Consider the following 26,685-nt stretch of genomic DNA (forward strand, 5'->3'; position numbering starts at 1 on the left):
AAGGTTCTTTCCCAGAGCAACATCATTAGCAACCCACCTCCGGGCTCTCTGACCAATTAGGGAGGATGGGCTTACATGTACATTCTGACAAATGAAGGATTTCAAATTAAAGTGACCACCAAATGGATTTTAAGGGCTCAGCAGTGCTTGGACTTTTCAGGCTGCAGCAATCACAGGAATGGAGGGGAAACCTGAAAAGGCTGTGTCCCCAGCCTTCCCCCTGTGATGGGTCTTTCACTCTTACCTGGAGATCCTCCTGAGATACCTGAGGGGCTGCAGTGAGGTGAACTCTCCCAATCACAGAAGGTAGAGACCAGCCTCTCAAACCAAGCAGTGTGGAAGTAGCCGAGCAATTCAGCAGCAGGAGTGTGGCCTCTCCAACCTAAAGGCAGTGCACCAAGAGAATCCAGAACCACAGGAGGGAATAGAAGATGTGTGGCATAACAATTTCAGGTGCAAAGCCCCATACTCTGACATTTCCAATGTTCTCCTGAACAACACTCCCCAGATCACACCTTGCAGTTCCAATCAACTCTCTCTCTGTAGGCAGCTCCTATTCCCATCTGAGCAGCCAACAGTCACATTGCCCTAATCAAACTGCCCACTCACACCCATGCCTCAAAGGTACCCTCCACAAATTGTGTTCTTTTCTTCTCCCCACACAAGCCATTAAAAACACTTACACCTCTCTGTTTTCTCTCCTTTGCAGGAGAGCACAAGATTGGGGCTGTTCATAGTTTCACTGATCAAAGCTTTCCCAGCTTGTCAGTTTCACTAAAGAAGCTCTTCACTCTGTGTACAAGCCTTGATGACCCTGATGTATAACACATATACTGTTGGGAAAGAAATAGTGCACAGTTAATAAGGTTCTTTTTCTGTCCTATGGGCAGAATTTTCTGCTCTGGAAATTAAGTGCAGTGGTGGAGAGGATTTTTAAAAATATTCATTCAAAGGATGTGGGCTTCGCTGGCTGGGCCAGCATTTATTGCCCATCCCTAGTTGCCCTGGCAAAGGTGGTGGTGAGCTGCCTTTTTGAATCACTGCAGTCCATGTGGTGTATGTACACCCATAGTGCTGTTAGGAAGGCAGTTCCAGGATTTTGACCCAGCGACAGTGAAGGAGCAGCAATATATTTCCAAATCAGGATGGTGAGTGGCTTGGAGGGGAACTTCCTGGTGGTGGTGTTCCGATGTATCTGCTGCCCTTGTCCTTCTAGATGGTAGTGGTCATAGTTTTGGAAGGTGCTGTCTAAGGAGCCTTGGTGTGTTTCTGCAGTGCATCTAGTAGATGGTACACACAGTTACCATTATGCGTCGGTGACGGAGGGAGTGAATGTTTGTGGATGGGGTGACAATCAAGTGGGCTGCTTTGTCCTGGATGGTGTCAAACCTCTTGAGTGTTGTTAGGGATGCACTAATCCAGGCAAGCGGAGAGTATTCCATCACACTCCTGACTTGTGCCTTGTAGATGGTGGACTGGCTTTGGGGAATCAGGAGGTGAGTTACTTGCCGCAGGATTCCCAGCCTCTGATCTGCTCTTGTAGCCACAGCATTTAAATGGCTAGTCCAGTTCAGTTTCTGGTCAATGATAACACCCAAGATATTGATAGTGGGGGCATTCAGCAATGGTAATGCCAATTAATGTCAAGAGGTGATGGTTGAATTCTCTCTTGATAGGGATTGTCATTGCCTGGCATGTACATGACGGGAATGTTACTTGTCACTTGTCAGCCCAAGACTGGATGTTGTCCAGGGGCAGGATTTTCAGCTCGGCGTGTACCATGTGCCTGACATGCCCGAGTGTGAAATAGCGTGTGATGACGTCGGGCAAGTGTCCCGACGCCATCGTGCACTCGTGCGATAATTCGGTCAGCAGGCGAGCATGAGAGTCGGCAGCGTGTCCGCCAACAATTAAGAGGCCTATTGAGGCCCTTAAGCTATTAATTATGTTACGGTTTGTGAACAGGCAAATAGGCCAGGTGGCCTTTGCAATTTTTGCGAACCTCATCCACAGGCGGGATGAGGTTTCCAACAGTGAATAACAAAACAATGAAAAATTTTAAATTCATTTTCAACTTATACCTGTTCATGTGATAGAGTCACATGTGGGGACATTTCCCTTATTTTTCAAATCTTTATATCTCATTTTTAAATCCTTCAGTTCCTTGAGGCAGCTCTGTGCCTTCAGGGAGCTTTCAGTGAGCGCACCCTGACACATGTGCAAACTTGAGCACTCACGCTCCTCCTGCTGAGCATTGTGCAATCATCAGCGAACATCCTCACTTCTGACCTTATGATGGAAGGAAGGTCATTGATGAAGCAGCTGAAGATGGTTGGGCCTAGGACACTACCCTGAGGAACTCCTGCAGCGATGTCCTGGAGCTGAGATGACTGACCTCCAACAACCACAACCATCTTCCATACCTGCTAGGTATGACTCCAACCAGTGGAGAGTTTTCCCTCTTATTCCCGTTGACTCCAGTTTTGCTAGAGCTCCTTCATGCCACACTCGGTCAAATGCTGCCCTAATGTCAAGAGCAATCACACTCACCTCACCTTGGGAGTTCAGCTCTTTTGTCCATGTTTGAATGAGGTCAGAAGCTGAGTGACCCTGGAACTCAAACTGAGTGTCAGTGAGCAGGTTATTGCTAAGCAAGTGTTGCTTCATAGCACTGTTGATGACCCTTCCATCACTTAACTGATGATCGAGAGTAGACTGATGGGGCAGCAATTGACAGGGTTGGATTTGTCCTGCTTTTTGTGCACAGGACAATTTTACACATTGCTGGGGTAAAAGCCAGTGTTGTAGCTATACTGGAACAGCTTGGCTATGGGTGTGGCAAGTTCTGGAGCAGAAGTCTTCAGCACAATTGCTGGAATATTTTCAGGGCCCATAGCCTTTGCAGTATTCAGTGCCTTCAGCCATTTCTTGATATCACATGGAGTGAATTGAATTGGTTGAAGTCTGGCATCTATGATGCTAGGGACCTCTGGAGGAGGCTGAGATAGATCATCCAATTTGCATTTCTGGCTGATGATTGTAGCAAATGCTTCAGCCTTATTTTTTGCACTGATGTGTTGGGCTCCCCCATCATTGAGGATAGGAATATTTGTGGAGCCTCCTCCTCCAGTGAGTTGTTTCATTGTTCACCACGATTCACGGATCGATGTGGCAAGGATACAGAGCTTAGATCTGATCCCTTGGTTGTGGAATCACTTAACTCTGTCTATCACTTGCTGCTTATGCTGTTTGACACAAAAGTAGTCCTGTGTTGTAGCTTCACCAGGCTGAGTCTCATTTTTAGGTATGCCTGGTGCTGCTCCTGGCATGCCCTCTTACACTCTGCATTGAACCAGGGTTGATCCCATGGCTTTGTTGGAGTGGTAGAGTTGGGGATATGCCATAAGGTTACAGATTGTGTTCGAGTACAATTCTGCTGCTGATGATGGCCCACAGTGCCTCATGGATGCCCAGTCATGATTTGCTAGATCTGTTGGAAATCTATCCCTTTTAGGAGGATGGTAGCGCCACACAGCAGGATAGAAAGTATTCTTAATGTGAAGGCGGGACTTCATCTCCACAAGTTCTGTGCGTGATCACTCCTACTGATACTGTCATGGACAGATGCATCTGTGGCAGGCAGGTTGGTGAGGATGAGGTCAAGTATGTTCTTCCTCCTTGTTGATTCACTCGCCACCTGCCGCAGACCCAGTCTAGCAGCTGTGTCATTTAGGTCTCGACCAGCTCAGTCAGTAGTGGTGCTACCGAGCCACTCTTGGTGATGGGCATTGAAGACCCCACCCAGAGTACATTCTGCACCCCTGCCACCCTCAGTGCTTCTTCCAGGTAATGTTGAACATGGAGGAGCACTGATTCGTTAGCTGTGGGTGGGCGGTACTCAGTAATCAGCAGGAAGTTTTCTTGCCCATGTTTGACCTGTGCCATAAGACTTTATGGGGTCCAAGTCAATGTTGAGGACTCCCAGGGCAACTCACTCACAAATGTGTACTACTGTGCTGCTACCTCTGCTGAGTCTGTCCTGCCGGTGGGACAGGACGTATCCAGGGATGGTGATGATGGTGTCTAGGGCATTGTCTGTAAGGTATGATTCCATGAGTATGACGATGTCAGGCTGATGCTTGACTAGCCTGTGAGACAGCTCTCCCAATTTTGGCACTAGCTCCCAGATATTAGTAAGGAGGGCTTTGCAGGGTCAATGATCAGCAGCGAGTTTCCAGCTGATCAGTGGGTCAAATTCTCATGCTTGATCTTGCACTTGAAACCTCATTAGTTATGCATAAGCAAGCTGCTCGCTGAATCACGTGGTGGGGCGGGCACTAATTCATCCACCCACCATCATCTCATGGGGTCAAAGCTCCTGCTGCCACATCTAAACCCCACTTGAATGCACACATTACCCCCTGTGGCCCAGCTGGGTGGTCAGAGGTTCTGCAGATGGCTCCAAGGAACAGAAGAGTATGCCAAGGTTTAGCCACAGCTCCCTAGAGGCTTTAATTAGAGGTCTACCAGCACCAGGATGTTCTTTTTCCCAGGGATGGATCCAGGAGTTCCACCAACGTCACCTCACCAGGCTGGGAGGTGGTTGTGAAGGAGGTAACTGCCAGAGAAACACCACATAGTTCAGGAAGTGGATTTCAGCTCATTCCAAACTCATAATCTCATCAAAGCATTATGCACTCAAAGTGCCACACAGCTCAGGGATCTCACACAATATTAACGGGGGAGATATCAGCATTGAAAGCCTATTCATCAGCATCTCATCTGTTAGATAAAAACAAAAAAACTGCGGATGCTGGAAATCCAAAACAAAAACAGAATTACCTGGAAAAACTCAGCAGGTCTGGCAGCATCGGCGGAGAAGAAAAGAGTTGACGTTTCGAGTCCTCATGACCCTTCGACAGTTCTGTCGAAGGGTCATGAGGACTCGAAACGTCAACTCTTTTCTTCTCCGCCGATGCTGCCAGACCTGCTGAGTTTTTCCAGGTAATTCTGTTCTCATCTGTTAGGTTGCACAAACACCATCCTCAGCCCTTACTGGGGAGGACTCAGCACACACAGGAAAAAGCATACTTCCCAACCACTGCTCCATCCCTTCTCATCACATTCCATACTTTTGTCTTCATTCAGGCCTAGCTAGCCCACAACACGAGGAAGAGATCCCAAACTGGAAGACTAGGGATGGCCAAAATCCAGGAGCTCTCCAAATCTGAGGCTGATGCCGTCGAGTTGGCGGGGGAGGATAGTGATGGCTCCTATAGTAAAGGCGAGATCAGTCTCTCCCAGTAAGCCAGTACAGATGAGTCTCCATTAATTGATCACATCCTGATGTTCACAGTGAGTGACGTGCAATGCATTAGCCTGCTCATGAACTAAATATATCTTCTCTCTCTTACAGGCACCAGCAGGTCAAGACAGACCAGCACAGGTAACATAAGCCCTCAGGCCACCTCAGAGGATGATGCTGAGGATCCATCTGAAGACCAGTCACTATGTTCACCTGCACCCTCCACCAGCACAGAGACACTGACTGCCATGGGTCATAGCTCTAGATTAGGCTCAGGGCTACATTCTAGGGAACATCTCATTGCCATGTCTCTGTAGCAGTCAGAGGCAGTGACAGCCTAGGTCTCTGGCACTTGGAGAACAGCTGGAGATCAAGCACTTGCTGAATCTGAGTCAGATGATGAGCCTCTGGAAATGGCTATTGCAAACATGTTGGAGATGCAAAGACAGACAACGTTGGAACATCAGGCAGATTTGTAAGAGGCAGTGAACAGTCTAGAGTGAAGGATGGAGGAATCCCTCTGTGTGCAGTCTGATGGCATGGCTCCAACATGTGAGCGACCCGAGGTCTTCATGGGAAGGGTGGCAATAACCTCGGAGATCTTGGTCCAGCAGATCCTGCCAGATTTGCGCTCCGAGGTGCACTTCATCACTATAGGCATTGGTGGGATCCGTCAGTGGCTAGATAAGAGAGGGGCAGGGCACCTCAACATCCCTCCAGACACCCTTTCTTCTCAAGGAGTCAAACAGGGGCCCTTAATCACCCAAAGGGAGGAAGACGAGCAGCTGGACACCCAGTGGTCATCCACTCAGGTGACTCCAAGCGTGTCCAAATGGCCCAAAGCCCCTCTGCCTGTGACCCCCTCAACTCCAGCTGCACAGGCCGACGAGGGTACACCTGTCCTACAGTAGGATACCCAAAGTAAGGTGGGGCCCTTCAGGCTTTGTTCCTCTAGAGGACACCTGCCAAACTCATCAAAGACAACAGAGCATGGCAGTCAGCAGTCTGCCTCCACGTCTGCTGCGGATGTTAGGGATGCACCAATATGTCGCAGTACACTTAGAAAGATTACAAAACATTGATATCACTTCTGGCTGACTGGTGCTCACTCACTGTTTATATCATTCACCTTTGTAAATACATTTGTTGTTTCTGACAATGGTCAACTGAATGGGTCGTTCATATGCATCTATTCACTCTTTTATTGCGAGGGTGACCTAAGCTCCCACTCTGTGATCACCTCCTTTTGTGAGGCTCACATTCATGTGATGTCTAGCTGACTCATTTAAGCTACTCGCCCAATGTCTAATGTCAGGGAGATGTGTCAAGCTCTTTATTGAAAGTGACTACAAATTGTGTTCTGAACTTTTATTCCTTACAAGACACCATGGAGTTATGTGCACTCAGTTGCCTTGAAGGGCCACCAGTGTTGTCGACTCATCTTCAAATAGCTGTCTCCATTGTTTGTGCCAAAGCACAAGACCTGCCACCATGATGGTCTCTCCAGCCATATGAGCATCTCTGTGGCAGCAAGAAGCGTCTCATTCAGGAGGCCACGACTGCATCGAGTCCAGTTGACGCAGGCTCTGGGCTGGCATGCTGCCTTTCACTTCCCACAGCAGCTACATACAGCTGTGGCTTTTAACGTTCTCAAAGAATAGGGCCTGGTGAAACCTGAGGGTTGGAAGTTTAAGGCCCAATGCTGACCTTGCTCTCGATATGAGTGGTTGTAAAGATCTTTCAGATCACTGGCATACCACTAAGGGACTGGGGAAATACGCTTGAGTACCCTTGCCTGTACCTTACTTGTCCCGGAACCATGTGGCTATCAGTGTGTCATGGGCATATCTTCAATGTTGAGCCGCTTCGATGGCATCCTCCCATGAAAGGTCACCATCATCTTCCTCCTCAACTTCATGCCCTTCCAGGAGTTCTCAGCCTCCTCCATGTCTCCATCCAGCAAGTCATCTCCCTTTAAAACTGGCAGTTTGTGCAGGGTGAAACACACCACTAATATGCAGGGCACCCTCTATGGAGAGTACTGCAGAACCCCATCTGGACAGACCAAGCATCGGAAGTGTATCTTTAGGATCCCGATGGTCTGCTCTATGATGGATATTATCAAATTATGCACAGAGTTGTATCTCTCCTCTGAGGCACTTTGAGGATGATGCACCGGCATCAGGAGCCTTCTTTTCAGCGGGTACCCCTTATCACCAAGCAGCCAGGTCTGTAAGCACTGAGGCCCTTCGAATATCTGATGCACCTGGGAGTGACTCAGGTTGTATGAGTCATGGGGATTCCCAGGGTATCTGCCTCAAACGTGCATGATGACCGCGCACCAGTTAAATGTTCATGGAGTGGAATCATTTCCCATTAATGAATATCAGGGACTGTTGCTGTGGAGCTCTCAGTGCCACATGTGTGCAGTCTATTGCACTCTGTACTCTAGGGAAGCCTGAGATAGTCGTGAAGTCCAGGAATCTAGCAGCCTGGCTGGCTTCATCCAGTGTGAACCTCACATAGAAATGAGGCTTCTGTAAAGGGCATTTGTCACCTTCTTGATACATTTATGTGTTGAGGACTGAGAAGTGCTACATAGGTCCCCTTGTGGATCCATGGAATGACCCGCTGGCATAAAATCTGACTGTGGCAGTAACTTTCAGGGGCACTGGCAGCGGATGTTCTCCCAATCCATGCAGCGTTAGCTCCTCCCAAAGAATGTGGCAGATATAAACCACCACATCTCTTGACAAGCATAGGTGTGCATGGCATTGTCTCTTGATCATTTCCAGATGGGAACAGCATCTTCAGTAGACCCTTAGTCATGCAGGTCTACTCCATGGTATAGGTCTGATCTTCTCATCCTCTAGGCCTCAGACCTGGCCTCCTCTTGAAGCTGTGCTAGGCCATGCCAGGCTCTTCTCCTCACATGAAAACAGAAAACACTGGAAAAACTCAGCAGGTCTAACAGCATCTGTAAAGAGAAAAAAAACAGAGCTCTGAAGAAGAGTCATAAGGACTCGAAAGCCATTATCAGGCCCTAGAGCTGCGTCTGCGCTACTGGACTTTCCCTGATCCAGCTTTCCAGCTGAGGCGCTACCTCACAGATCTAGGTGACCAAGATGTCACCCCAGGTATTTGACATCTCAACCCCTGAGGGTTGGAAAAGGCTTCAGCACATCTATGATATTTTCAACCTTATCAAAGCAACTCCTACTATACCTGATCTGGTTTACTGATTATGCATAATCTGCACTAGATGTCCTTTGGCCCATTAGCCATGCCAATTGGGAAAAGCACCTTAGAAGCTTTCATTGATCATCTTGCATATATCTAGCAGCTGTACTCCCTTTATGGTTGGCTTCATCTTCCATTCTCACCTTCCTCTCTGTTAATGCTCAAATTGAGTGACTTCATTGTGAACCCAATGACTTCTGCAGTCTCACAGTAAAGCACTCCAAAGGTCAGTGGTTCCAGTTGCACACCCTCAATAAACTCTCCTTGAGCTCTATTAGTTTAGACTCCATTTTCATGTTTTTACTCTAAGCAGTGTGAGCGTGCCCTCTGAAAGGGCTTCTTAGTCCAGCCGTGGACTCCTCCCACACTGCCTCAAACCCTTCCTGTGTAGATTCTTCTCCAGTTTTGATTTTAAACTGCATCATAAATTTGAGGATTCAAGACTGATGCTCCCAATCTTCCTGGAACCTCACAATGTGCAGGTAGAGCTCCCCCCAGTGATTCTCCAGACTCCCCCAGTAACCCTGGATCCCACTGTCATTGTGGTGGACATCCAGCCCTCCCCTCTGAACCCATCACTGTTGATGTCCCCATGCCCCACGTGGACCTCACCCATCCCCATCTTGAGGCTGTGTGCATTGTCACTTTCAGGGGTGACACAGCCCCACCCCCCCCGCCCCCCAGAAAGCTTTGAGTACTACTCAACTTTTATTATTTTTTCCCCATTTACAGGCTGCAGATTTCTCCCCTGACCATGACCATCCCATCTGCAACTCAGTACTGAGTCAAACACCCCCTATCTCCCTGAGTGTGAGACTATGACCATGCCCTGCACACCAAGCTGCGTCTGATTCTCTTTGAGCACACAGGCCTTGCCCTTCTCTGGAGCTGGAAGATGTCATGAGTGCCACGCATAGCCATGCAGCATGGCATGCGAAGCCCCAGGACTGCCTTAATCTCTCATGTCAACTAAGTGGCCCACAGGGCCTAAGACTGCCTTTAATGTCTTACCCCGACTAAATGGTCCACAGAGCTACAGGATTGCCGTTAATCTCTCAACCAGGCCTCTTTGCCCCAGCCCAGGGAGTTTGACTGTTTTTCACTCAGCTCTCGGGTTCCTTCAGGACGGGCCACAAGAATGATTCCTCTCCATGAGTCCCGGTGCAAGCCTTCTCCCCCAACACATCTCATGAGTCTATGTTTACAATTGTTCCCTCTAACCCCCCCCATCTTTCCTACTCTATTGTCTGTGTGCATCCCCTCGCATTCATGCAATCAGAATGCCATCCACCCCACTTCTGTATCTGCATTCTACTGTTCCTTGTTGGTCTTCAGTTTCCCCACACTCAATCTTCCCTCTGCCTACCATTGTGCACCCCCTACCCTCAAACACCACCTTACCCCCTTCACCCTCATATTTTAGTCTTCTCTGCATCTCCCTCCAACCTACCATACCCCCTTCGCACTCATGTCTCAGTCATCCAATCCACCCCCCATCCCTCGGTTGCCATGTTGGTCTCTGTTTCCAAGTGTAGACATGCCTGAGGCCCGCAGTACATAATGCTATTGTCCTGGAGTAGTCCCCCAAGCACCATGAGCAGCAGCCCAACTCAACACCCGTGGTATCCACTATGAGCAGCCCAACTCAACACCTGCGCCCACCACGAGCAGCCCAACTCAACTCCTGTACTTACCATGACCAGTCCAACTCAACTCCCGCACCCACCATGACCAGTCCAACTCAACTCCCGTACCTACCACGAGCAGTCCAACTCAACTCCCGCACCCACCATGAGCAGCCCAACTCCACCCCGCACCCACCATGAGCAGCCCAACTCAACTCCAGCACCCACCTTGAACAGCCCAACTCAACTCCCGCACCCACCATGAACAGCCCAACTCAACACTCATGGCACCCACCATAAGCAGTCCAAGTCAACGCCCATGGCATCCACTGTGAGCAGTCCAACTCAACACCTGCACCCACCATGAGCAGCCTAATTCAATACGCGCAAAGCTACCATGAGCTGCTCAACTCAACTCCCGCACCCACCGTGAGCAGCCCAACTCAACAGCCACAACACCCACCGTGAGCAGCCCAACTCAACACCCACGACACCCACTGTGAGCAGCCCAACTCAACACCCATGACACCCACTGTGAGCAGCCCAACTCAACAACCAAGGTACCCACTGTGAGCAGCCCAAATCAACACCCACGGCATTCACTGTGAGCAGCCCAACTCAACTCCTGCACCTACTACGAGCAGACCCACTCAACTCCCGCACCCACCATGAACAGCCCAACACAACACCCATGGCATCCACCATGAGCAGTCCAACTCAACACCTGCACCCACCATGAGCAGCCTAATTCAACACGCGCAACAGCCACCGTGAGTTGCTCAACTCAACTCCCGCACCCACAGTGAGCAGCTCAACTCAACTCCCACACCAACTGTGATCAGCCCAACTCAACACCTGCGACACGCACCATGAGCAGCCCAACTCAACACCTGCAGCAGGCACTGTGAACAGCCCAACTCCAACACCCACAGTGAGCAGCTCAACTCAACACTCAAGGCACCCACCGTGAGCTGCTCAACTCAACTCCCACACCAACTGTGATCAACCCAACTCAACACCTGTGACACGCACCATGAGCAGCCCAACTCAACACCTGCAGCAGGCACTGTGAACAGCCCAACTCCAACACCCACAGTGAGCAGCTCAACTCAACACTCAAGGCACCCACCGTGAGCTGCTCAATTCAACTCCCACACCAACTGTGATCAGCCCAACTCAACACCTGCGACACGCACCATGAGCAGCCCAACTCAACACCTGCAGCAGGCACTGTGAACAGCCTAACTCCAACACCACCGTGAGAAGCCCAACTCAACACCCATGACACCTACAGTGAGCAGCCCAACTCAACACTCAAGGCACTCACCGTGAGCTGCTCAACTCAACTCCCGCACCCACCGTGAGCAGCCCAACTCAACACCCATGACACCCACCATGAGCAGCCCAACTCAACACCCACGGCATCCACTGTGAGCAGCCCAACTCAACTCCTACACCCACCAGGAGCAGACCCACTCAACTCCCGCACCCATCATGAACAGCCCAACTCAACACCCATGGCATTCACCGTGAGCAGTCCAACTCAGTACCTGCACCCACCATGAGCAGCCTAATTCAACACACGCAACAGCCACCATGAGTGGCTCAACTCAACTCCCGTACCCACCATGTGCAGCCCAACTCCACACCTGCGACACCCACCATGAGCAGCCCAACACAACACCCACAACACCCACAGTGAGCAGCCCAACACAACACTCAAGGCACCCACCGTGAGCTGCTCAACTCAACTCCCGTACCCACCATGAGCAGTCCAAATCAACACCCACGACACCCACCATGAGCAGCCCAACTCAACACCCACGACACATACCATGAGCAGCTCAACTCAACATCAAGGCACCCACCGTGAGCAGCCCAACTCAACACCCACAACACCCACCGTGAGCAGCCCAACTCAACACCCGCGACACTCACTGTGAGCAGCCCAACTCAACACCCACAACACCCACTGTGAGCAGCCCAACTCAACACCCAAGGAACCTACTGTGAGCAGCCCAATTCAACACCCACGGCATCCACTGTGAGCAGCCCAACTCAACTCCTGCACCCACCATGAGCAGACCCACTCAACTCCCGCACCCACCATGAGCAGACCCACTCAACTCACGCACTCACCATGAACAGCCCAACTCAACACCCATGGCATCCACCGTGAGCAGTCCAACTCAACACCTGCACCCACCATGAGCAGCATAATTCAACATGCGCAACTGCCACCGTGAGTTGCTCAACTCAACTCCCGCACCTGCCATGAGCAGCCCAACTCAACACCTGCAGCAGGCACTGTGAACAGCCCAACTCCCACACCCACAGTGAGCAGCTCAACTCAACACTCAAGGCACCCACTGTGAGCTGCTCAACTCAACTCCCGTACCCACCGTGAGCAGCTAAACTCAACACCCAAACACCCACCGTGAGCAGCCCAACTCAACACACGTGACACCCACTGTGAGCAGCCCAACTCAACACTCACAACACCCACTGTGAGCAGCCCAACTCAACACCCAAGGCACCCACCATGAGCAGCTCAACTCAACACTCAAGGCACCCACCATGAGCAGCCCAACTCCCACACCCACCATGAGCAGCCCAACTCAACACCCACGACACTCACTGTGAGCAGTCCAACTCAACCCTCAAGGCACCCACTTTGAGCTGCTCAACTCAACACCTGTGAAACCCACTGTGAGCAGCCCAACTCAACACTCAAGGCACCTACATGAGCTGCTGAAGCATAAACCCTCACCAGTATGTGCTTACACTGGCATTGCTGAGGACCTGGAGCAGCACTGTTGCAGGCCTGCTCCGAATGTTGCACTTGCCTCAAAGTGGAGAGTGAATTGAGGGTGGACTGCTGCATGCCACTTATATCCAGTTGTGAATGAGACCCATCTAATTTCCCGTTGGCATGGCATGTAATTTGGAGGTGGAATGTGATTCCGTTGAGTTGCATTTTTAATGAGTATTCATGAAATGATTATGCATGCAGTGGGGCTCCTGTCGTGGGTCACTGGGAAAGCTGTCATGCACTCAGCCCATCATAAAAATGGTGAGGGGAAAATTCTACTTTCTTTCCTCCCAGCGGGATTCCGACTTCTGGCCTCTTTCCAAGTTTTCCGGTTCCAGCTACCATGAAAGCCACTGCTGGCGGGACTGGAAAATTCCACCTTATATCTTGCAGCTGTAGATCTGGCATTTTTCCTTATCATTCAATTTTCAGTACAGTTAACAAGTTGCATCATAATGCCTTCATGGAATGAAAAATTGAGAATACTAAAGGAGATAAATAGTAAGCTCTGCATTGGTGGAACTTCTATAAATCTCATGGGACGCATTGGTAACATCAATGACTGAAAGGAAGATAGGTAATATGACTCCAATCTTTAAAATGGATTAGAAGCATGATCCTGGGAATTATAAGCCTGTCAACTTAACATCTATACTCAGGAAAAATACTGGACCTTGTCATGAAGAATGTAATTCAAGCATGCTTAGCAAAATTAAAGCCAATAAATCCAAGCCAACATGACTCTATGGAAAGCAGGTTGTACCTAGCAAACAAACTGGAATTCTGAGAATAGAAAGAATCAGTTAATGGGACTTGGATGATCAATATCAAATTATAGAATTTTCCTCTCACATCTTCCTCTTTAGTAGGATTGGGATGGATCTTCTCATGCTGAGCACTGATTAAACTATACCTTTCAATTTAGCCTTCATTCAGTTTTATATTTTCATTTTCTCATTGATTTGGGAGAAGGTGGAGATATAAATGCACAGCACAATGAATTGCTGTCAAGTCTTGTTTAGTCAGATGACTTTCCATGCACGCCCGATGTCATCATGTGTCATTTTACGTGTCAGAGTGTGGGACCCGCCCATGTTACAGACTGGGGAGGAGAGATAAACTGAAACTTTTAATTCCCTTCCCTTACTGCAATCAGTGTGGCTGGTTTTGGAAATGCAGATATGTGTTTCTAAGACCCCTCTAGCGTGTGGTCAATTTAAAGGATCAACAGCAGACTTTCACGGGTTTAAAAATAAAGAAGATTCACACACTCACCCCAAGTTTAAATGTGACGTAAATCACTCAGCAATCATGCACACACACACTCACACTCTCTCACACACATACACACTTTCACACACATGCACTCTCACACATACACTCACGCACACACAAACACACTCACACACACACATACACATACGCACTCACTCACACATACACACACACTCTCACACACACAATCTCTCATACACACATAGACACACACCCTCACACACACCCTCACACACCCTCTCACACACACACTCACAAACACACACACACACACACACAGACAGACATACACACACACACACACACACACACACACACAGAGTCACACACACACTCGAGAAAAAAATACAGTTGAAGAGAATTGAGCATTTTCACAAGTTGTATACAAAAGAATAGTTCATACTTCCTGTGTCTAGCTCATTGTAGGAAACAGTATTTGTGGGTTCAGTGAAGGAGGAAGCCTTTTCCACCCTTGAGTTGTAGCTGGGAGGAGTTCAGATATTTGGGGGTGGGATTTTCCTCCCCAAGTACTAAATGCAGTGGTGGGTGGGAAAAGTGGCATTTTACCCACCGGCCGCAATGGCGTGTTTTTGTGCCACATTGTCCACTTCCCACCCCATTAAACGTGCAGCAGCAGGAAACATGTGCCTCAGTTCCATGTTGTGTGCAGCCATCTCACCACAGTGTTTGTCCGTTCTCAGCTCATTGCCGACACCAATGACGCATCACCCTCAAGGTGAAGTATTCTTGTGGAAGGAACCTCGATCACATGCTTTGCTGGGTCATGTCATGTTCATTCTTGGCTCTGTAAGATTGAGGTTGAGGTATTCACCTGACTCGTCTGCATTCTTGAAAGGTGCATGTGTTGTGCTGAAGGATAGATATTGAAGCACCTGGAGAGGGGAATAGTTCCTAGAACTGCATGTAGTCTCTGTCATCCAGCAGGGTTTTCAATCAATGAGCCCATACTCAGACCTCATGCACTGCTTTCTGCCTTGTGTGTTGCCAACTCTCTGAGTGTGCAGCTGCTTTGCTCACTAATAAGTGTGAACACCTTCCCACCTCAATGTGCCAGAGCTCTGCCCATCGTAGCCACATTATTGTCCTGGTATTTGAATTTACAACATTGAGCATTTGTTTCCTACCTGTAGTTGTCTGTGTGTGCCCACAGTTTTCTCATCACAATGTAGGGATGCAATGCTGGGCCATACATTCTGCTTAGCCTCCCCTCACCAAAAACCCACCACGATCTGCAAAGGTAAATCCAAATGGTGATGTGTTGCAGGAGGCTTTGAGCATGCTCTCGATGCGCTTATGTCAGCTTGATGGGAAGACAATGTTCAAGGCAGCAATGGGCTAGGAGCAAGGGTGTAATGAAGCTGATGTGCACTCTTTATTATCAACAAAGCATCACCTTGAGGGCTCCATGTGGTGTGTTTGCATTTTTGAGCTAGCAAGGGCCAGGGCTGGCCATTAAGGGAGACTGTTTGTGTTCAAGGATCTGACAGGCAAGTGTGTGAACACGGTCATCCTGAGGTGCACCCACTCCACTGAAAGATTCAATTAAATGCAGATCCACATCCCTAACTGAGTGTGCACAATATCAATGTGATGGAGATAAGGGTGACCCAGATGACTGAGCGATCTCAAAATGGACAAACACTTCAGCTACCTTGGCACAACTGAGGTTACACAGCATGCATTGTTCTGTTACTGGAGGTGGATCTCCTTGAGGAGCTTTGCCAGATTGAAGCCATACTACTATGAGCCCACTAAGTATTGTAGAATATCTCCTGCCTCTTGTAGGCTACTGTAGCAGCTGGGATGCTGGAGAGATGCTTGAAGAAGCAGCACCTGCTGACCTCTGATACCGGGACACCCTCCTCCAGTTAGCACCTCATCTCAGCAAGAAGACATGTTCCTGAGGCTTCATCATCCTTCAAAGGATCAGGACAATGGTGAGCATTATTTGTAACTACTCACTCTTTGATTGATGTGGATGGTTGAAATGAGAGGGATAGCGACGCTGATGTTCATCTTGGCCCATGATGGAGGGCGATTGTCCAAGAGGAAACTTAGTTCTACTTGTCATCCTCCATGGGGAACCTGGTAGCTATAAGGGATTCACGTACACACATGGCTCATCTGGCCCATGCAATGGTGTCTTCCCCAGCTTCTTCATCTTCCTCGGCCTCATTGCCCTCATCCCTTTCGATATCCTCCTCACCGAAAGAGATGTGCAGCTCCTCCATGTCAGCATTCGGCAAGTCCTCCCCACTTTGCACCGTCAGTTTGTGCAGGGTGCAGCAAGTCGCAATGATCACTTGAATGGGGAGTGTACTGGAGTATTCTGCTAGATCTGTCGAGGCATCGGAATCGCATCTTCAATATGCCAATGCTCTGCTCTACCAATGTTCAGGTAGTGGTCTGAGCATCATTATACCCTCTCACAACTGAATTTTGTGGCTGCTGCAAGGGCATCATCAACCATGCCCTTTGCGGGTGCCCCTTGTCAACGACAAGCCAACCCTGAATCATATGCGTTCCCTCGAAGATGTCTGGGATCTGCGATCTCCTCAAGATGTAGGAGTCATGGCAGCTTCCCAGGTATCTACCACAAACCTCCAGGTTTTGTTTCTTGTGGTTGCAGACCAGCTGGACATTGAGCGAGTGGTTGCCTTTCCTGTTTATTTGTTAGAGTGCCTGTTGCCAGGGAGCTTTTATAGCCACATGAGTGCAGTTGATGGCACCCTGCACCTGTGCGAATCTGGAAACAGCAGCAAAGCCCAGTGCTCAGGCTGCCTTGCTAGCATGATCTCTAGCGAAGTGCATGTAATTGTGGGCCTTGGTAAAAATGGCATCTGTTAGCTCCTGTATGCACATGTGTATGGAAGCTAGAGAGATCCCGCAGAGGTCCCCAGCAGAGCCCTGGAAAGAGCCACTCGCATAGAAGTTAAGAGCGGTGGTGACTTTTGCAGTCAATGGCAATGACGGGAGAGTCCTTCTGTCCTCCCAGGCCCTGTGGCATCAACTTCAAAGAACATGGCAGATGCAAGTTACCAGATCACTGGGCATGTGGAGATATTGGCGACACTGTCTCATGCTCATCTGCAGAAAAGACATGAGTGCTTTGTAGACCCTTGGCCTTGGGAGCTGCCTACGCGCAATGTTTGTGAGCTTTATCCTCTGCATACAGAGGGGGCTGTGCTGCCTCTTGCTCATTTGGGTGAAGCTCCTCCTTTTGGCAAGCCAGGCACTGCCATCGCTATCTTCTCTGCCTTCCCTCCTGCCTGTATTTGATGATGCAGTCAGGAATAAATGCAGCCTCCATTTTCCTGCAGGATCATTGAGAAGAAGACATGAGTGAACATCAGCCACCAAAGGCCTTGTTTCTGTCGATCACTAGTGAATGACTGTGGGTTCAAGGGCTTGATACTAGTATCTAAGCGCCAGTGAAATCTTATCCATTTCAAGGATATCTACAATCTTTGCAATACAGTTGAGGGCAAATGTTCAGTGAGGGAGTGAGATTATTTCAAGGGGACTGAGGTTTCCATATGTGACCCTGCCAGCGCCAAGCTTCTGAGCTCCTACTCTTAACAGCCATCTGTAGCTTGTCCTGTTGCCCACTTGCCCTCAACTTCTTTATCACTCTGGGGAATTTCCATGGGCAAAATGTTTCTCTCGTCGGGCAGGTGGGCATGTGCCTGACCCGAATGAGCATAAAATGATGCGCAATGACGTTGGGCGAGCCTGAGGTCATGGCGCAATATTTCAGTCGGCGGGTGTGTGCGTGAGTTGCCAGTGCACCCACCAACAATTAATCGGTCTATTAAAGCCCTTAATCAATTGATTGACTAGAATTTTTTCACTGCCCGTCCAACCATTCTGTTGATGGGCATGCAAAAAGGCCAATCAGCCTTTGCATTTTTGACGAGACCTCGTCAATGGAGGTTTCGACCAGCAATTAAAAAAAAGCATTTTTACACTCATATTCCAGTTTCCAACCCCATCCCCTGCCATCAGTTGAGCCCTTGCCCTGTACCTCATTACAACCCACCCCCGCCTTACCACTAGTCTGGTACGTACAGCCTCTGAAAGCCCCCTGAAAGCAAAGTAGTGCTGCCTGTGAATCCTGGCACAACGTCCGAGGTGGCACAAGCATTGTGTAATGCAAGGTAGGTAAACAAGCCTTGAAGTCATGAATGAAGTGCAGGTTGCCAGTTGCATGTCACTTATAAGCGGTTGTGAAACATGACGGTCTGATTGATCCAGTGTGGAGCAGGTGATTCTGGCAAGTATACTTTATAATAAGTATTTAAATGATATGGTGCAGCGGAAAACGAGTGCCAAAATTGAGGTCTGGAGTAGACGATTGTAACCTGATTTTACACCGACAGCCAACTGATTTCACCGCTCCTGCAATATTTTCTGCTCCCGCCTACCATGGTTCAGCAGGTCATGAAGTTAGGCAGTTGTGGCTTTCATGTGAGGACGTCCTTTACGGGAGAACTTAGATTTAGGAATCAGGCAGGGAGGCTTTTAAACACTTTAGAGTGTTCAGGTTTTTCAAAGGCAAAGATGACACTGCCTTTTCTGCAGCAGCTCTTCTCTTCTCTGTGTTTTTCTGCAGACTGCCCAGATCTCTCCCTAAACCTTTAGATAAAACTCGTTATCACCAGCCTGTTTTTGTCACCTGACCAATACAGGTTTTGTCTAACCACAATGGTTTGAAAGTCCAAAGCCATCACTACACAATAAGAGATACCAAGTGGTCTTTCATATTTGAGTATAACTGGTTGCGTAAGCTCTCTTTTGTTAATTTGCAAACTTGGGGTCATAAAATCTAGAAGTCCCTTGTTTCTGTGTTTGGAGTGAACCACGAACAATGGTGGGTATGAACTCCATAGAAGGATGCTGTCCAGACATGGCTTTTCATGCAGATGGCCCACACCCATGATAATTGAACTAGAGCTTTCTGGAAGCTTGAGATTTTCTGTGTTGACTAAGTAAAGGCCACTTGAAATTTGACAACCACCTTAGTCACCTAGCATGTGTCCATTTTAAAACATAAAGGACAGTTCCAGAAGTGTCCACAGGAACACAGTCCATGTTTGAAATCATGAATAGAACATGCCTTAAAGGGCAAGGCAATACTTAAATCCAATTAAAGCTTATTGATAAATGGTTGTAATTAAATTAGTTATGTTGGAAATGCCTCAATGTGTTTAGTACATTTTGCCTAATTAATTTTGCAGAATACAAGAGAATTAGATATATACTTGAAAAGAAATAAAATGCAAGGCTATGCTGAAAGCAAGAGAGTGGTAATAAATGGATAGCTCTTTCAAAGAGCCAGCCCAGATATGATGGTGTGAATGGTCCTCTTCTATGCTATAAGCTTCAAACCTTCAGGATGACTGTAACAATCTTGCCTATTGACAGACATATCAGAGAAATGCTTTTATTATTTTCAACTGTTATTTTTGCCTGTTGCTACATCCATTGCTGTTGCCTCATACTTGGAAAATGTAGACACTTGTGTATTCCTTTTTCTTTCCTCTGCAAACCTTCTACCTGTGCATTCTTGTCTTATGATAGCGATGATCTTCGGTAATGTTCCATGGTGTCTGATAATTTCTCTACCGGTTGCCATTCTCCATGTATAAGCTCAGCCAATTTTACCATAGTGATCGATGTACAATAGCCAAGCTTGATCTTGTTCTATCCCCATGCTCATCCACACACAGTCCTATCTAGAATCATCGAATCATGACCCAGTGGCTTTCCTCCACTTTAGACCAATGCACTAAAGCTAATTATAGTATCCCTACCACCTTCCACTGAGGCAAATTTGCACAAACCATGACTGAAACTTGGATCTTACTCATCTGATTGGCTCTCACATACATTTACAAACATGCTCGCACAGAGCTACCTACCCATCTACCTCTAGAAAACTTTATTGCAATAATAGCATCATCTCTTTATGCCATTTGGCAGATGCCATCCAGCAGAAAAACAATATCTGAAAGCAAATGGTTTCGCTTTCACTCAACGCCATTCGTGATCCATGAAATCAGTCCAGTTTGGCAGCATCATACTCACATAGGTGCCCATTAGAGATGGCACTAGGGCAGCAAGTAGAACAAGTACAACCAGTTTATCTGTTGAAGATCTCCAGGCTTTTTCTCAAGAGGTACAAGACAAGAGTCTCACAATACTATGTCTTCCTTTCACCAAGTGTGAGCTGTGTCACCTGCAGGTTGCTGGTACTGGCACCAACTCCTTTACATCCAGTACTGATTAACAATGTAGAAAAAAGGGAAAACACTTAATAAGGACAGTTGACAGTAGTATCTCATTACTCTTTCTTTTTCTTTGCTGAGCACCACTGCAAACTTCACCTTCTTAAAGTAACACCAACACTATTAATCCTTGATACTACACTCTTAATAAGTGTACCTACAACTCCCCAATAGCGAGGGAGGCATGAACTCAGGAAACCTCCCTGTACTTAAACAGTGCAGTTCTGCAAAAGAGCCCCGAGGAGCCTTGAAGGGGGGTTAGATTTGCACTGACTTAATTTGAGGACCCAGCTATTTATTTCATTAACTTGTCAATTCTTGAGTTCTGCACTTCACTTTATTGAATTAATTTCAGCAGATTTCAAGGTAAATCACATTTAATTTGTAAAGTTAATGTGTATATTTAATTTATTCACACTTGCATATAATGCACATTCCAGCAGAGGTCACTGGATAGCAACTCAGACCATAGGACTGTGTGTTTTACCTATCCTGGGACATAAAGGCGACTATCATCTCCCAGTTGAAGACATCCAACTCAGTGTAGGTTAAGATTTCAGATCTGAGAACTTTATAAATCTGTGCAGCTCATAACCATACTGAATGAAGCATTTATAACTGAGTAATTCAGGAATCTGTTTTCCGTCTATTTATCGCAAAAGGAATGATATCCAATTCATAACCTTATAGACAAGATCATGTTTAACAATACCGAGTTATATTCCCCAAGTACATGTGGATTGACTGAAAAACTGTATAACAAGAAGATAGAGTATGGAACAGGAATTAATTAGTTAATTGTGTAGTATTTAAACAAAAATAATTTTAAAAAGTAAATGTTGGGCTAATGGCTTGCTTTTATTTTAGTTGTACAGAATCTGAATACCAATCACCATTGTATGTCCAGTCTCACATTTTTTCAGCCAGTTGTTGAGATGAGAATTTGGTACTGCCAATTTTGAACAATAACATAGAGTGACTGTCCCCAGGCACTTTCTTCGACTGTCAGAGAGTTCATTAAATCCAACACCAGCAATAAAGCCTGTTCTGATGCTTCTTCTTTCCCTGGCCATGCCAGGAAAAATTTCCCAGAATCCTGAGAGGGCTGCAGGATATGTCTCTTTGACTAGAGATTGTCTCCTTTCCAGATCCGACTGTGTTAGCTCGGGAAGCCAAGAAGCCTTTTCCCTCTGCTGACAGAAATATGTGGTATTCATTGATTTTGTATGGAAGCCTCTAAGTAGATGTCAAAAATGGCCTCCTCTGCCCTCTTCAACCTCAGAAGGAAAAAACAGTTCAAAATTGTGAAATTCCAATACGAATAGTTATATTGGCACCAGTAATACTGGAGTTCCATTTTAATTACACAAAACCAGATTGGATAAATTTTACTGGTACCCTTTATTTCCAAGTTTTACTGTTTTTTTCCTGAAACACATTAGACATGCATTTGGGTAGAAATGCTAGTTAGCTATTCTTGGTCCCAACTCCATTTCATCTTAGAAATAAAAGGACAGTTTACAGCACAACTGTTTACAATTCCATCATACAGGGAGTGAGTAAGGCAAACACTAGGCTGCCCATCCTGTGGTCGATTGAAGCCCTTACGTGTCCAATTAAGTGGCAGTTAAGGACCTCTGCCATAATATGGTGGGAGGGGAATGCGGGTGAGAGTAGGAAAGCTGTTTTTTTTGGTGAAAGTTTGGGAAGGAAGTGGGGTACTTCCATTGGGAGTGTCCTGTGTGCATCTTAGGTTGTTCCCTAGTTTGTATCTCCCCATCTGGCCTCCAAAACCTGCCCCCAACTCCCTTCACACCCCGTTCCCTCCCTGCCCAAGAAACCTGGTGTCCCTGAAACTTCTTTGTGGGTGTCCTTACAGTCCCAGCAGCGCCCACTACTCTCTTCTGGTGCTGCTGGGGCTGCAAGAGCAGACAGACAATTAGAATGGCCACAGCTCCCAAGAGTGGGACCTCCTTCCACTGAGGGGCGGAAGTCCAAACTTCAGCTTATTAAGGCTGTCCATCCACAGTGTATTATCACTGCAACCTTTTTCAAAGATGGTCAGTATGTGACCAACTTTTCTTCATTGGTGGTGGTGGGGGGGGGGGGGGGGGGGGGCGGGGGCGGTGGGGGGCGGTGGTCAGGGAGGGGGCAACGAGCCTATAGCCTCCCCCAAAACATTCAGCCCTCAGAATTCACTCATTCTAATTCTCAGAAACTGCTGCCATTGTCTCCAAGCATATAGCTTACACCTTCTTCTTAGTAACACAATCTAAGCCTTTCTTAGATCTCTAACAATCAAACCAACCAGGCAGACTGCAGAATAGGTCACATGACCCCCTTCAGTTATCCCAATTTTAAAGTGACAGTCCCAAAAAGTAGTAATCTTCTAAACCTCACAATTGTAAAATATAGAATTCACATATTTGCTCTAATCAGAGAGTATATTAATTATCTTGCACACTCTTTAATTTCCTAAATTCTATAATTAGTTAATTGCCAGAAATAGCCTATGTGTGATCAGCTGTCGATCAATCTGTTTCATTTTGTGCATTCCGAGCCATAACTAGTTAAAACTATTGAAATTCTGAATGATTTTTAGAATGTAGTAATTATTAAGTTATAACAAACTATATGTTTTAAATGACATTTGTTCCAATTGCTTCATCCATTTATTTTGTCGGGTAGCATTGAACTAAAAAATTAAATGTTCAGCTTTTACTTACTATTCTCATCATTGTCTTTCATTACTAATGAATATTGTGGACTCACCTTGGGATTTAAAATTCCACCGTGAACTACTGTTGGTAGACTGGTTAACACATTCAAACTAAATTCCTGTTTTGCCATTAACCCCTTTATTTGAAAGTGGCATAGACAGGAACTCATTATCACTGTACCGAGGAAATAAAACAAAAGATGAAAGCTTTGTAAAAACTATTTTCGAACTGCACATCGATTAGCAAAAACCTCTGCTCAATTCTGTTTTGCCTTTGTATAAATAATGCATTGGTGCCATCGGCCTCCATGAGTGAAAAGAGCTTGCCTGTTGAAAAAGATGCCAATTAACTGCAATGAAGAAGCAGTAAAATGCTTGGGCCATGAATTTCTGCAGGGGTTCTGACAATTTTTCTGTCAAAGTTACAGCAGGACATTCGATGAACCCTCCAGATATTTGTGGCCCAAATGTTTCATTTGAATTAGAAGAAAGACCCACTTGACTTAAAAGAATGCTTCTCAGGAGGCTGACAAAAACAGAATTAAAATGGCTAATTTTTAGATGCAGGACAGTTACCCTTGGCCGTATGATGTGCACATCAAAGATACAGGTGGGCAGGGAGGCAGAAAATTACATCATTGATAAATCATCATGGTGCAGGTGCCGTATTCTGATGACGATACAAATAAAATAAGTAGTCATAATTCATAACATTGCTATAGACAATCATTAAAATTAAAATAAAGTATAAAAAAAAGGATTGCACAATCATGATCATTTCAGCATACAAATAATTACAGTACATTACAAGATGCACATCTCTTTAAGATAGAGAATAGAAATGAAAGGTCAAATACAAAATGCATATTTTGTATTAAAATCTCCATTGATCATGTGTTGTCAGGTTGAATTCATTAAATTCTCCATCGTATACTTACCATTTATGAGTTTTATAAAGTAGAGGATTGAGCTGTATCATGGTCTATTCATTCTGTGTATTATTTGTGGAATGTCACACATGGGCTTATGATCATTAAAAAAAATTGAATGGGCCCCACCATGGGTGCACAATCCTCCCTGCTTGACTTTTGTCTATGCATTCTGTCCAGCCAGAGCTTTGCATCCAAGTTTCAAGGGAAAAGTCTCTTCCAGTCAGTGTGTGCAGGCTACTCACCACATGGATAGGTGGCATCATGACCAAGTCCTTACTACAAGGTTGAATTTCGTTGGGCTGTTCCTGATTGTCTGTCATAGCTTTGGCAGAAGGGCTGTGAAAAACAGCATTTAAAAGTGTCTGTATGACACATATATCTTCCCTGTCTTTGAAGCCCTTATCTGGGGCTGCATTGCAATTTTATTCTTTTTAAAAAACTTTTAAAGTTCTTCCCAATGACAACTTGTGTTTAAATGTTGCCTTTAATGCAAAAATGCAAGCTGAGGCACTTCATGGGAGTATTATAAAACCCTTTAAATGCAGTGTTGTTGAAGCCTGACTCCCTAGCTCTCTCTCCTCCTGTAAGATGCTCCTTTAAACCAACCGCTGTGATCAAACTTTTAGTCGTCTCTCCTAAAAACTGCTGGTGTGCTCAGTGTCAAATTTTTTTTCACAACTTTGAAGTGCCTTAGGACATTTTAGTAAGGGCGGAATCGTCCCAGGTTTGCATCAAGTGCAGTAGCGGACATGAAAAAGCCGTTTTATCCATCGGCTGCAATGGTAGGTTTTTGCACCCATATCATCCCCTTCCCAGCACCTCTACCCTCATTAATAATGAATTCACAGGAAACTTGTCGGATCACTAGCGGCTCGGATTTTCCCACTACACAATGACTTCTATGCTTCCTCGCTCCAGGCGCCATGTGTAAAGAGCACCAGAGCACTGCCTACTTCATGTCTACAAACCAGGGCTGCTCCAGGCGACAGATGACCCTGAAAATAAAGAAGACGGCGGCCTCCAAATTTAGTGACGCCTCTTTGGAGCACCTGCTGGATGCAGTGCAAGGCCGCCGCAATGTTCTATACCCCTGCTCTGGCCACAGGAGGTCCAACAGAGTTAGCAATCTGGCCTGGTAGGCAGTGGCAGCAGCGGTCAGTGTCACTGGAGCACAGAGAAGGTCAGCCATCCAGTACAGGAAGAGGATAAGTGCTCTCATCTGTTCCACCAGGGTAGGTCAACCACCTTATCACTCTTAGCTCACATGCTCACAAACCCATCACACATCCACAGGGATCTCACACCTCAAGGGACAACACCACTAACTCAGGCTCATATCCTCTGGAGCTCATGTCCTCATCCTGCTCACCGCACAAATATTCTATGCAGTACCATGTGTCATATTCACAGTCTCTCCAACTGTTCTCATGCAGGAGAAGCTGGCTCACAACAGCAGGGAGAGGTCCCAGACCAGGGGTGGAGTGGCCCACATTAGGCCCCTCACTTACTTTGAGGAGTGTGCCATTGCGCAGACTGGTGAAGATGGGGACTGTGCCTGGGTCAGCAGTAAACACCTACGTGAGGATCCTGCACCACATCATCCCTCTCTCAACATAACTGTGAGTGCTCTCTCTCTCCTGTTTTCGACCCTGTTGCTATGTACTAATTATCTCTACTTTGCTTCACAGGGAGCTCTGCCAAGTGACCGACACCCTCAGCCAGCCAGTCCCTCAGCTCCAGCCAAAAAGATACCTCCTCCAGTGAAGAGCTGGAAATAAGCAGCCTGGAAGACCTGTCAAAGCACGTATCCACACCCTCCACCAATGCAGAGGCACACACCTCAGTGGGACCTAGATCTTGAGCGTGCTGACGTTCGCAATCTGGTAGTCACTGCATGGACACGTGTCCAAAGCAGGAGGAGGCAGGTGCAGCCGAGCTCCAATGCACTAAGAGGACTACTGGATAAGAGGCATCTGTGAGGTGATGATCGGCCTCTGGATTCGACCTTACAACTCATTCTGGAGAGTCAGCAGAAGGCAGAGGAATATCACGCAGAGCTGTTGGAAGCCCTCAACAGAGTGGCTCGCAAGTTAGAGGAGTGTGTGTCCACCTGTTCTCTGATGAAGTGATGCCCACATGTGCGCATACGGAGGACTCCATGGGAAGGATGGTGGATGCCATGGAAATCCTGGTTCAGCAGAACACAGAGATGTGTGCAGACCTGCACTCCATCGTGTTAGCCATGAGTGAGTTTCTGCAAGAGAAGGAAAAGGGGCATGTCAATGTCCCTCCAGGTGCTCCTTCCCCTGTAGGAATCAGGCCGGTGCACTCAGTCACCCAAAGAGAGAAGGAGCAGCTGGACACCACTGGATCACCCACTCAGGAATCTCAGAGGCTGTTTGCTCCCTCTGAGTCCCCTTTGCCTGTGACTCCCTCAACCTCGTCCTCTGTCACCACAGAGAGAGCAGC

This window comes from Carcharodon carcharias, chromosome 6 (assembly GCF_017639515.1).
Source record: "Carcharodon carcharias isolate sCarCar2 chromosome 6, sCarCar2.pri, whole genome shotgun sequence".
NCBI classification, from domain to species: domain Eukaryota; kingdom Metazoa; phylum Chordata; class Chondrichthyes; order Lamniformes; family Lamnidae; genus Carcharodon; species Carcharodon carcharias.